Genomic DNA, 12,335 nt, shown 5'->3' with positions numbered 1-12,335 from the left:
CCTCATGAAGCTCATTGAGCACTCTATCCTTCAATTTGGGTGGAATTACTACTCTGGATCCACACATCAAGGTTCCTCTGCACACTGACAGCTGTTCTCTTCTCGGCGAGAATGCTGGCAACAGTGGTTCGCCATGTGCTGGCCATCCCTTCACCGTTAAATCATAGACCCTGGAGAGTGTTGGGTCATTTCGTGTTTCCTTTTCTATGTTTGCATTCGTCACAGGTAGACATTCGACTATGGTCGAGTGGAATATCTCCACAGGATCCACTGCAGGTGCTTCTTCCACCATCGGCAACGGTAGGCGCGACAATCCATCAGCATTCCCATGCTGTTTAGTTCCTTTGTACTCGATGTCATATTGGTGTGCCCCTAGGAAAAGGGACCACCCCTGTAGCCGTTGTGCTGTCATTATCGGGACGCCCTTCTGAGGGTTGAAAATGGAGACAAGAGGTTGATGATCAGTTAGTAGAGTAAATTTCTGACCGTGCAGGTAGTGATTGAACTTCTTCACCCCCCACACCAGGCTGAGGGCCTCTCTGTCAATCTGGGCGAAGTTACGCTCGGCTGAAGTTAACGAGCATGACGCAAAAGCTATCAGCCTCTCTGAACCATCAAGGAATTTATGTGACAGTACCGCTCCAATGCCGTAGGGAGACGCATCACACGCCAGTCTTATCGGTAGTGATGGGTTGTAGTGAGCCAATACTTCTCTTGAAGTGATTAGGTCTTTACTCTTCTGAAAGGCCCACTTACATTCATCGCTCCATTTCCATGCTACTCCAGTGTGTAGTAGGGTGTTCAGTGGGTGCAGAATTGTGGACAAATTCGGCAAAAACTTATGGTAGTAATTCACCAATCCGAGGAATGGCCTCAGTTGCGACACATATTCAGGTGCTGGAGCCTTAGCTACCGCTTCAATTTTGTCAGGGGACTTATGTAACCCCTCTTCATCAATCACGTGGCCACAATACGATATCTGTTTCTTAAAAAACTCGCACTTGGGGCGATTGGCTCGTAGCCCATGTTCTCTTAGTCTAGTGAGCACCTGCTCTAGGTTGGCAAGGTGTTCACTGTCATTTTCACCTGTCACTAGGATGCCGTCCAAGTAACACTGAGTCCCCGGAATCCCTTGCAGGACTTGTTCCATCCCTCTTTGCCATATCGCCGGAGCTGATGCTACTCCGAATACAAGTCGATTATACTGGTAAAGACCTTTGTGAGTGTTTATCGTGAGATACTTCCTAGAGGATTCTGCAACCTCCATCTGCAAATATGCTTGTGCTAGGTCAATTTTTGTAAAACGCTTCCCTCCAGATAGTGAGGCGAAAATATCTTCTATCCTCGGGAGAGGATACTGTATTGTGTGAAGGACTGGGTTCACCGTCACCTTGAAGTCCCCACAGATGCGAACCTTCCTTGGCTCCTCAGACTTATTGTTTAATGTTTTCTTCATGACAGGAACGATGGGTGTCGCCCACTCGCTCCAGTCTACCTTAGATAACACGCCTGCGTTCTGCAGATTCTCCAGCTCTGCCTCGACGGCTGGGCGAATTGCATACGGTGCTGGTCTTGCGTGGAAAAACTTGGGAATTGCATTCTCTTCTATTTTTATCGAGGCGGTTATGCCTTTAAGAGTTCCCAGTTCTTGTTGAAATACCTCTTTAGCGTTAGCTAAGATTTTTGACAATCGTCCAGGTGTGACGTCGTCATCCTTTTTACCAGCCACAGTCAGTGCCTGAATGAGTGCCAGTCTAAACTTATCTTTCTGATCCATTCACGTCCCAATAACGGTGGTCCACCATCTTGCAGTATGTACAGATACAATTTCTGTATTTCCTTGCCGTTTTATTCAACAGGCACCCTTATTTTCCCTCTGGGGTATACTTTCTGCCCCGTATACATCTTCAAGATAATGGATGTGTCTTTCAAGGGTATGTGTGAGAATAGCCGCTCGTAGTCTCGTCGATTCATGATGGTCAGGGCTGATCCTGTATCCAATTCCATTTTGACTTGGGACCCTGCTATCGTGAGGGTGACCCAAATGGTTCGGTGATCCTCTTTTGCGATTACTTTGTGAAGATTGAGACAGCTTAGTCTCTTGTTCCCGGATTCACTATCGCTCTTCTGGTCTTCGGAACTACTGTCCGTCATCTTTTGTACTTTCCTGTACTGTTCCTTAGTAGCCTTTTTGTTGTCGTTAGTCTTCTTCCCGGACCTGCAAACTCATGCAATGTGTCCCATCTTTCCGCATTGCCTGCATATTTTGTCCTTGGACCAGCAGTCCTTCTAGTCATGGGTTGTTCTGCCGCAGCGATAACATTTTTCAAATCCCCGTGTCATTTCATGGGTGCCGTATTCCTGTGGCTTTTGCTGTATTTCCGCAGCTCCCCTTGCTGCTGCTTCGTACGATACTGCCACGCTGAAAGCCTTATCTAGCGTCAGCTCTTTCTCTGAGAGTAACCTCTTCTGGGTTCCTTCACTCAGGAGTCCACAGACAAATTTGTCCCGTAGGGTATCTGCCAGTCCTGCTCCGAACTGGCAGTGCTTTGATAGCTTGCGTAGTTCCGTAAGGTAATCAGCATTGCTCTCATCTTTATGCTGATTTCTCTTGTGGAATTTAAATCTTTCTGCTATCAGCAGCGGTGTAGGATTTAGGTGTTCCTGTAGGATATCAACAATTTTGTTAAAACTCTTTGCCATCGGTTTGGCTGGAGTGATCAGGTTCCGCAATAGGCCGTACGTTCTTGCGCCAATTAAGTTTAGTAGTACCGATGCCTTTTTCTCATCGGCTACTTCATTTGCCTTGCAATATACTTCGGCTCTTTCCACATACGTGGTCCAATCTTCTATTGCATTATCGAAGGCAGTGATATTGCCAGTCTTCAGCATCTTGGAAATCTAAGATGGCGCCTCCCGCGCTTTGCCTTCTTCCCCGATTGAACAAAATGGCGCCTCCCACGCTTTGCCTTCTTCCCCGCTGGATTAAGATGGCGCCTCCCGCGCTTTCTGTCTTCTCCGCTGCTGCTAGCGCTGTTGCTGGCGTTTTTAATGCCTTGATGGCGACGCCCTATGGTCTTCGCGCACTTCCCCCCCTGCGCTGCTGCTAACGCCGCTCTCCGCGGTCCCCGTGGCAAACTGCAGCTCCTCGCGGCTTTCTGCGCTTCTAATTTCTTTTATTTTAATTACTGTTCCTGTCGTCAGAGCAAACCCTATGGGACACTTTCCTCCCTCTTCTCGGGTCCGTACGCTGCCCGGCTTTGTAGCACCGGCCGCGTCCTGTGTGCTCCACCCTCTCTCTCTCTCTCCTCTTCCCGACAACGCTGCTCGGCCCCGTTGAAAAGCCACCCGATCGAGCTCTAGCCCGCCGCAGCCCAGGAAGGATCAGTGTACTACCTGCCACCAGCCCGATTAGCTGGAACACCATAGACAGGGTAACCAAGCCCCGCTCTCGACAGCCTCTCCTGCAAATCTTCAAATCCGATGAATCAGAGGCAGTTGCCCACGGTCGACGCCCATTTCTTCTGTTTGTTTTGTTTTTTCTCTTTTCTTCCTTCTGGCCTCGACCTCTAACAACTTTGCTTCAGGGATAGATCCCCATGAGGTGGTGCAGAACTGTAGGTAAGTTCGGATCTGTTCGTCGCCAGTGTTACGTGCGTGTGTAATTGAGACACGGACTGCAGGAGTTGGTTATAACAGGTGTTTACTGAGTGGAGACAAAACTGGAACTACTATGCAAAGTTACTACACAGGCTTATATACAGGGTTGGTCACTACTGGTACTGCAGTATACAGGGGCTGCAGAATATAGTTCCTTCTTCAAGGTACATACACTACAGCAGCAGTCTGAGCTTGCGTGGCAGCAAGCTGAGTTTGCATGGCAGAAGTCTGAGCTTCCACTGCAGTACTCAGATATTGAGTCGCTTCCGCTTGTGCTGTAATGGAGGCTGTGACATCGGCCATCAGAAGCTGCATTATGGTTGGGTTCACAAGTGCTTTAATGGAGTTTCCCATCACTTCCATCCTGGAAATCATGGGCACCAAGCTCTGAGCAAAGCCCTGTGCAAGGTTGGAGCCAGACTCTTTCATACTCCTTGACAGTGACAACAGGCTCGCTGGCAGGCCTGCCAATGCACCAAGCAATTCTGTGTGCATGCCCATCACCCTTCTTCCGAAGGCCGCCCCATCGATGTCCTCATCTGAGTCTTCTGCAGCAGAACGCGAATGAGACCTCCCCCTCTGGGAGCTGGCACCTACGCTATCCTTTCCCCCTGCTCTGGCTTCAGGCCACTCATACCCAGTGACTCACCACATGCAGATCCCACCTCTATACTATTCTCTAAAGTACGCACAGTGCCGTTTTCTGAGCTGGTGCCTACGAATGTCAGATTGAGTGACGGTGTCTCTTCTCCATCACTCTCCTTTTGTTCTTCCTGCACTGGTTGGGAAGCTTGGGGTTCTTGAGTATCTGAAAGGAGAAAGGCACAAGGGTAGGGTTGTGGTGAAGAAAGGGGTGAAAGCAAGATGTGCATGCTTACACCATCAGCAGCTTGTAAGTGAGAAGAGATTGTAGGGTGAGGGGGAAGTGGAATGTGAGAGGGAGGATTAGGTATGAGCATATGGTCATCATCAATGTTTTCAGCCTCGCCAATCGCCACGGCCTCAGTGACGGCCCCTCCAATCATTTCTAGCACAGTCTCCTCCAGCTGGGTAGGATATGCAGCCATGCCTGCCCCCAGCCTGTTAGCTGCTACTGTCTCCTGTTATGCACCACCTTGGCCTGCAAGAGAAAGGGAAGTGTGACAGTGAGTGTGATGAAATGTCTTTGGGTGATGTGCCTGTCATGGTTGAATAGCTGGCAGTGTGTGCAAGCTGTGAGATGTGGTTGTGAGGCTTGCAGCAGTGGTAAGTGTGTGAGGGTGAGGTGAACCTATGATTGTGAGGTATGAGTGGTGATAGCTAGAGATTGCTGGTAGGCGAATGATGGGGGTGTGGTGCATTGAGCAGTGTGTGAGGCCAGTGGTGCAGATGGTGGGATATGGCATTTGAAGATGCATTCACTCACCTTGACCACTTGTGTGAGGTCATTAAATTTCTTTTGGCACTGGATCCAGTTCCTCGGGGCAAAACTGCTGGCAGTGATCACTTCAGCAATCTGCTCCTACTGCCTTCTTACAGTGAATCTGGAGGGCCTCCTGTCTCTCTTTGGGTAGAGGACCTGTCTCCTCCATTCAACCCCCTGAACTAAGGCCTCCAGTGCTGCATCTGAGAACCTAGCTGCCCTTTCTCTGCCCTGTTGAGCCATAACTACAGTTGCCTTGACAACAATTACAATGAGGTGCTGAATTCAGAAAGCACCTCCCCTTTAAGAAGTGCAGACTGCATTTAAAACTGGAGGCTAGCCTTAAATAGAGCTCACCACGAATGTCGCATGCTGCCAGCACTACTTTCAACGGGAGTGGACAGATCCGAATCGAGATCCCCATGCCTGTTTTCAGGCCTACTCCAATTTTTAGCCCAGTATTTTTGAGAATTATTTCCAATACTCTTTTTTTATTTTAGAATGGAAATGAACCAGATGAGCCATCATAATAATATCATATATAAGATACACAAGTTGCAGCTTGACATTATTTAGATTATGATGTTGTATATATTTTTAACAAGTGGAAAATGGTTTGCCAAGACAGTACCTATTTATGGCTTCTTTAACATTGATTACAGTAACATGTATGTTCCTGGTATCCATTGCCTATCAGATCATGAACATAGCTCCCTCCCCCAACCTGATGTGTGGCGGTGATAATATTAGCAGAAAACAACATATATTCACATATATCTGTATTTCTCCAAAATACAGACTTTATCAAATCTTTATTTTGACTTAATCTCAACATTGAGAAACACAAAAGTAGAACAGAATGGTGAAGGGGAGCACAGCACCAAATCTTTTGTAAGACACTTCCACTGACAAATGCAGCCACATTGAGTGACTCATTGTTATAATACAATAGTATGTGCATTCCCCTGTAATAACCAATGAAAAACATGGCCAATTAGTTCAACATCAGTGACATCTAATAAAAATATATTTGAAGTGAAAATCTTATGAGAATTTGTGATTTATTCTTTGGGAAATACAAAGCACAGCACCAGGAAAATTATTTGCAATGTTGCAGCTATTAATTATTCACAATCCAAAGTTAATTCACTGAAGGTAAAGAATGCATAGTCATATCACCCACTATAATAATTTGTTAATGTAGCTTTTAACTAGTTCAGTGTTGTGAGCTGGTGTAGTCTGTAGAACAACTAACAGTGAGATTTTTCCAAGAGAAATATTGGAGACAAGCTGGAGCCAAACAAGTGTGAATTAACTATCTCATGGTTTCTTTATAAGATGAAGAACCAACAACAAATACCACCAGATTGAAATAAACAACTCAGGCAAAGATCTACTCCATGCACTAGAGGTAGAAAAATATAAACTCGTTCTTTAGAAATGTGTTTATGAATTCATTATGCCTCGTGCACATAGGAAATCTTTCCTCCTTAATGCTAAAAATGATGCTTGTTTAGAACATAAGGGTGGAAATTCTAATTGGCACTGTTGTCTTATTAACACTTAATAAGCTTACACCAAATTCTTCTCTGCACTACTTTAATACAGGTTTTAATCCCTTTAAAATAAACGAGTTAAAAGCTACATTAAAATTGTGCAGGAAGGAGTTTGATTCGATTGCACTAAGTATTCATAAGAGAACAGCACTGAGTATAATTTCTACCCTACATTTCAACAGCGACTACACTTCAAAAGCACTTAATTGGCTGTAAAGCGCTTTGGGACGTCCTGAGGTGAAGATTCAAGTCTTTCTCTCCTTTTATGGTCTTTTGATTTATACCTAAATAAAGGCAGTTAGTTAAAGCACAGTTTACAAAAATAATTTTTAGATGAATATAAATGCCTGTAGCCTCTTAATTCCTTTGTAGTTCTGCTTCAGAGTGGCAAAATAATTCTCTTACTGAATCACAGCGAAATTCATAGCATTGGCATGATTGACTGTCACATTGTAAAATCTGTTGTACACTCACTGTCATTGTCAGATTCTCTAGTTAAATTCTCTGCACAAGACTATGGATACATTTATAATAGTTGGATTTTCCACCTGTTGCTTATGAATGGGTAATAAGTGTAGCCCCATTTACCATTGCCCATGGTTAATGAGATGAACAGTCTTTACAGTTTAAAGTCTGTTTATTATTATTTAGTAAATTATTAATAGAGTACATTAAACAAGTTAAAGTCATACATATTTATTTTTTTATCTCAAATTACTAGTTGTTCATAATTTTGCCTCAAGCAGAAGCAATCACTTGCTTGGTAAAAAGCCATAATGCACACATGCTTTCTCATTCATTGTTGTCTACTTATTTATATCCTTCTTTTAACTTAAGTGACAGCATTACTATGCATTCACAAGAACACAATAGTCTCTCAGAATTCTCCACTGATGTAATTTCAGTACTACAGGCATTTAAAAAAAAATTAAATTCTCAAAAAGTACACGTGCAATATATTTTACGAAGCCATTGCACATTCACATTCATTAAGAGAGGGGCCATGGAAAGAAGTATGGAGACTGAATCTCAACACTTTCAACTGCACGAAGGCCAACTCAATATCAGGCGTTGCATGTATCACACTCTACACAAGCATCACAAATGTCATCCCTCCATACCAGAAGGTTACTTACTGAAAGGGTTGCGGCCAGTAGGGCACCCTCCTACATCATGCCAATGCAACCAGCCATTATGGATAACAATCCAGGAGATCACTGGATCATGACTGGTTTTCCAAGAAAGAACAAACTTGCATTTATATAAAGCCTTTCATCACTTCAGGACGTCCCAAAGTGCTTTGCAGCCAATTTCTGAAGCAGCAGCCAGTTTGTGCACAGCAAAGTCCCAAAAACAGCAATAACCAGATAATCTGTTTTTTAGTGATGTTGCTTAAAGGATAAATGTTGAAATAGTGCAATAAGATCTACCTGCGAGGGAAACCGGGCCTCATTTGAATGTGTCATCCAAAGGACAGCACTTCCCTCAGTACTGCACTGAAGTATCATCCTACATTATGTGCTCAAATACCTGGTCTGGGACATGAACCCATGATCTTCTGACTCAGAGGCAAGAGTGCTAACTCAGCTAAGGCTGACACCTAAATCCCAGACAACCCTGCTTAGTGCTTGCTGGGCTTACCCACTGGAGAGCAAAGGCCTCCACAACTTGCAGGCTAGCATAACTCTTGCTATAGCTGCAATAAGATGCATCCCACCTCTATGCTAATATGGAGCCCTCTTCAGAACAAACATGTGTCTGAAGCACATGTGGAACAATCAGAGAAAGTGATATTAAGGCCCCAATATTGATGGGGGCAGGTTGCGTAGTGGGGGGGGGGTGGAGTTTTGGTCATGAACCCCGAAAGTCCAGATTGTTTTACAGCAGGATCCCCGCCCGGATGTCAGTCTGATTGACAGGCTTGACTTCCAATCAGACGTGGAGCACTCCGGACCAGGCTGCAGCCCCAAGTAAGGTGCCTGCAGTTGCTAGTGGGAGCGTAGGGGGGGTTGGATCCCAGACCCGGGTGGGGGTTCCGATCCCAGGGGATCTTTGTATGGAGGGGATCTGATGGGGGTGAGGGGATCCGATCAAAGGGAAGAAGGTAAGCTTGGGGAGCCGGAAAAGCAATCCTGCTCCTCCTGGCCCACAAGCAGTGCTGTAAAGGCACTTACCTTCTCCCCAAAGCTGTTCTCGCCTCCCTTCAGCTGCCGGGTTTCCCGCGGCCTGAGAAATCTGGCTGGCCAGGGTTAAATCTGCAAAACAGGTTAAATCTGAGGCTGTCAGCCTTGTCCCACCTCCATTAAAACCAGAAATGGGCGGGTTGAGGTCAGGTTTGAGATTTTTCAAATTTTAACATCTCACCTGACCCCAGCCCACTTAGGGGCTAAAATTGACCCCTAATTCTCTGCCTAGAACTGGAGAAACACCAAGCAGTCTGGGTCACTACTCTTGGAGGCTCACTCATCTTAAGCTACATGAAATGCAATCTCTCCCAAATGTTGGGCCTAGACATCTTTTGGGCAGTGACCAACCCGCAGCTGTGTTCTGCCTCAATTTTCTAACATAAGACTGTCAGAAGGCAGGCATCACCTTTCACTTTTTAGCTAAGGTTCTGTTAAAGTCATTGGTGCCGGTGAGTTTGGAGGTATGGTGTCATCATATAGCAAGTATCCTCCACTTGTTATGATTTTTCACACACTGACTTAATTTCTAAATCCTCACAACGAAGGGTTACATTTACAAAGTAGCCGCATAATGCAATAAATGTCTTATGATTGTGCCTGTCTTTGAAGCACTGCCTGAGGGAAATATTGTAAATCTTACTTACTTTCTCTTCCTTGATTTTGGAGACCTTGGCTGGACTTTAGAGCAGCACCCCACCTGAATAGACCTACTAGTGCAATCACAACGTTAGCATGCCTTTGATGTGTATAATGATAACACAGCCGGTGGCATGGGTCTTAATACATTGACGATCTGCTACTGTGTGGGAGTCAATTGGGGTCATCACTCATGGATGAAAACATAGCCCTGGTCTTCCAACAACGATCTGTTCATTCTTTCAGGACTTTCCAATAATGCTGGTACCATAGACTGTAGCATAATAAAAGCATCATGGATGCTGTCTAGATAATGGGCATTAACTTCTAACGGGATTACACTTCTGCGGTCAGAAACCACATGAATATTTCTGGATTGATATCCTTTCCTATTCATGTTTACATTCTCCAGTTGGTGCCCCCTTTCCACTGAAAAAGTGATAAAATTGTTTCCCTGGCAAACAATGCGTCAGTCTCTTGTTCTATACAGGTAAGAAATGCAGAATGTCTATCTGGCAGATGCCCCCTATGGTCACCTGGAAAGATCTTGTTGCATAGAAGCTTAATGCCATCGTGACATAGTAACAGGCACAGCTGTCCCACTCGTTGAAGTTGTCTATAAGTCAGCCTGCAGGAAATAGTACAGCTCCGTCACTGCTGCTGCAGAGTTAACAGACATTTTTTTATCCCAGTCAGTTTTCAGTGTGCCTGGCCCCAAAGCTGCTGCAGGTGTTTAAATCCTGCATGCTATTTCCTACCCCAAACAAGCAAGAGGCATTTAGTAGAGGTAGCAACCACTGGTCTTAACTGACATACCCAGATAGGACTGGCATGTTTTAATAATATGTCTCCTTGGGTATGGACCAGAGCGCACCTGAGGTGTTTTTGCACCTGAAGAATGAGCCCTCATTAAATTCAAGCTCCTCATTAAATTCATGAAGCACAACAGGAACAGCCAAAGGGGTTTCCATGCTCCCATGCTTTGTCAGATGAAATTTTCAATGCAGCAGCAATTGATAAAATTGCTGGAGTTTTGGAAACTGAAGGAATTAACAACTAGGATCCAATGTAGAAGACTAAAAAAGTATGCCAAATATTAAATATAGATATAGAAAATGGTGGCAATTATAAAATTGTTGTTGAACACAATGCGCAAACTTATTTTAAATTTCTCACTAAAGCAAGCCACGACCGTTTAACTATCATGGGCCCAGTTTATATGGATGAGCTGTATGCCGTGGGCAGTCCCAATTTAATCTGCAGCCTTATTAACACAAGTGGCTCATATATAATTTGTTTATAATTTGTTTGCGCTTGCCCATAGTGCAGCCTCCATCTTCCTCAACAAATTGTGCCTTGTAGAATGTCACGTTGCCAATTTTAGGACCCACGTGTGCCACATGCAATGCTCTGTGCCACCAGCAGAGACTCCAAAAATTTGACTCATAGGCCGGAATTCTCCCTACCTGGGCGGGTCCAGTGCGGGCGGCCACTATAGCAGATCGCAAGCCCATTGCTGGTTCCATCCCACTCCACAAAATGACTTTATGTCAATAGGACCTATTAAGCCCACCCTGCGCATTACCCAGCCCAATTACATGGTGCAGGTCTGGTGACATTATTGATGACGCGTCTTCAGCCGTGATATTTAAAGGAGCCATGGCCACATTGCATTTGAAGGTTTATCTAGGGTAGTGCAGGCAGCACACTGCACAATTCCACTGCTGCCCAGACCAGCAAAGATGACTGCACAGAGGCAGAGGGCTGCACCCAGGTTCTCCAATGAGTCCCTCCATATGCTTGTGGAGGGAGTCAGAGCACGCAGGATGGTCCTCTTCCCTGCTGATGGCCGGAAGAGACCCCCCAGCAGACCAAGACAGCATAGTTCCAAATTGCAGACGTGGTCAATAGCAGGAATGTGGTCAGGAGGACCTGGATGCAGTGCTGCAAACATTTCAATGATCTTGTTAGATTAGGAAAGGTGAGTACAAAGCCACACTCACCTTCATCCTGCTGTGCCTCTCATTACATCCCCATCACTCTGCCTTCCCAACCCTACTCCTGCACATCCTTACTCACACCAATATACTTTGCACCTCCACCCATCCCTCTCTCTCTATCTACATTATCACATCCCCATCTTACTAGTCACCCTTCACACTTACCCTCATCCTAATGCAATCATACCAACTAACAACACATACTTGGAATTGCTACCCCACTCCATCATAGTCACCCTCTAAAGATGTAACCCATCCATTCCTTACACTCATTCCATCACTCTCACTCAAACTTCTCTTCTTTCCCTCCTTGCAGGAAAAGAGAGCCCAAATAACAGCATCAGAGGAGGTTGCCTTTGTGGTGTATGTAACCTGTTCCACCTTAAGAGAACTTAAGCCTGTTCCACCTTAAGAGATGTACTACTTTCTCTGGCTGCTGTATACGTAATACCGGTGGTGACCACCGGTATATAAGTACTGTGTATTGATATTGTATTTAGTATAGTCCTGACCTCCAACTAGTAAAGACCTGTTGAACTTTATTCTTGTAGTCTGTGTCAGTAATTAATCTTAATACAACTGGAACACACAGACTTAACAGTGGCGACGAGTCCGATTCTTACCCTGCGGCAGTTTATATCCACGGCGGCTTCATCCACAGAACGGGCGTCGAAGAGAGGCATCCACCCTCATCACCCTGCTGGAAGACACGTCGCGCGGCAGGCATCGAGAACCCGGAGTGCAGAAGACATCCTGAACTCGAAGCCTCCATCAGCGGCAGTCAGCTATCTTCTTTCTACCTCGGTAGTGGGTAAGCCGGTCAGCGACGCGAGCAGAAAGTCGGCCGCGTTGGCTGTACAGACGGGGGGAGGAAGACGGAGGAATAAGGGCAGTG

Source organism: Somniosus microcephalus, chromosome 10 (assembly GCF_052327205.1).
Source record: "Somniosus microcephalus isolate GS21.2 chromosome 10, FLI_Smic_1.0, whole genome shotgun sequence".
Taxonomy (NCBI): Eukaryota; Metazoa; Chordata; class Chondrichthyes; order Squaliformes; family Somniosidae; genus Somniosus; species Somniosus microcephalus.
Note: the sequence above shows the minus strand (reverse complement) of the source record.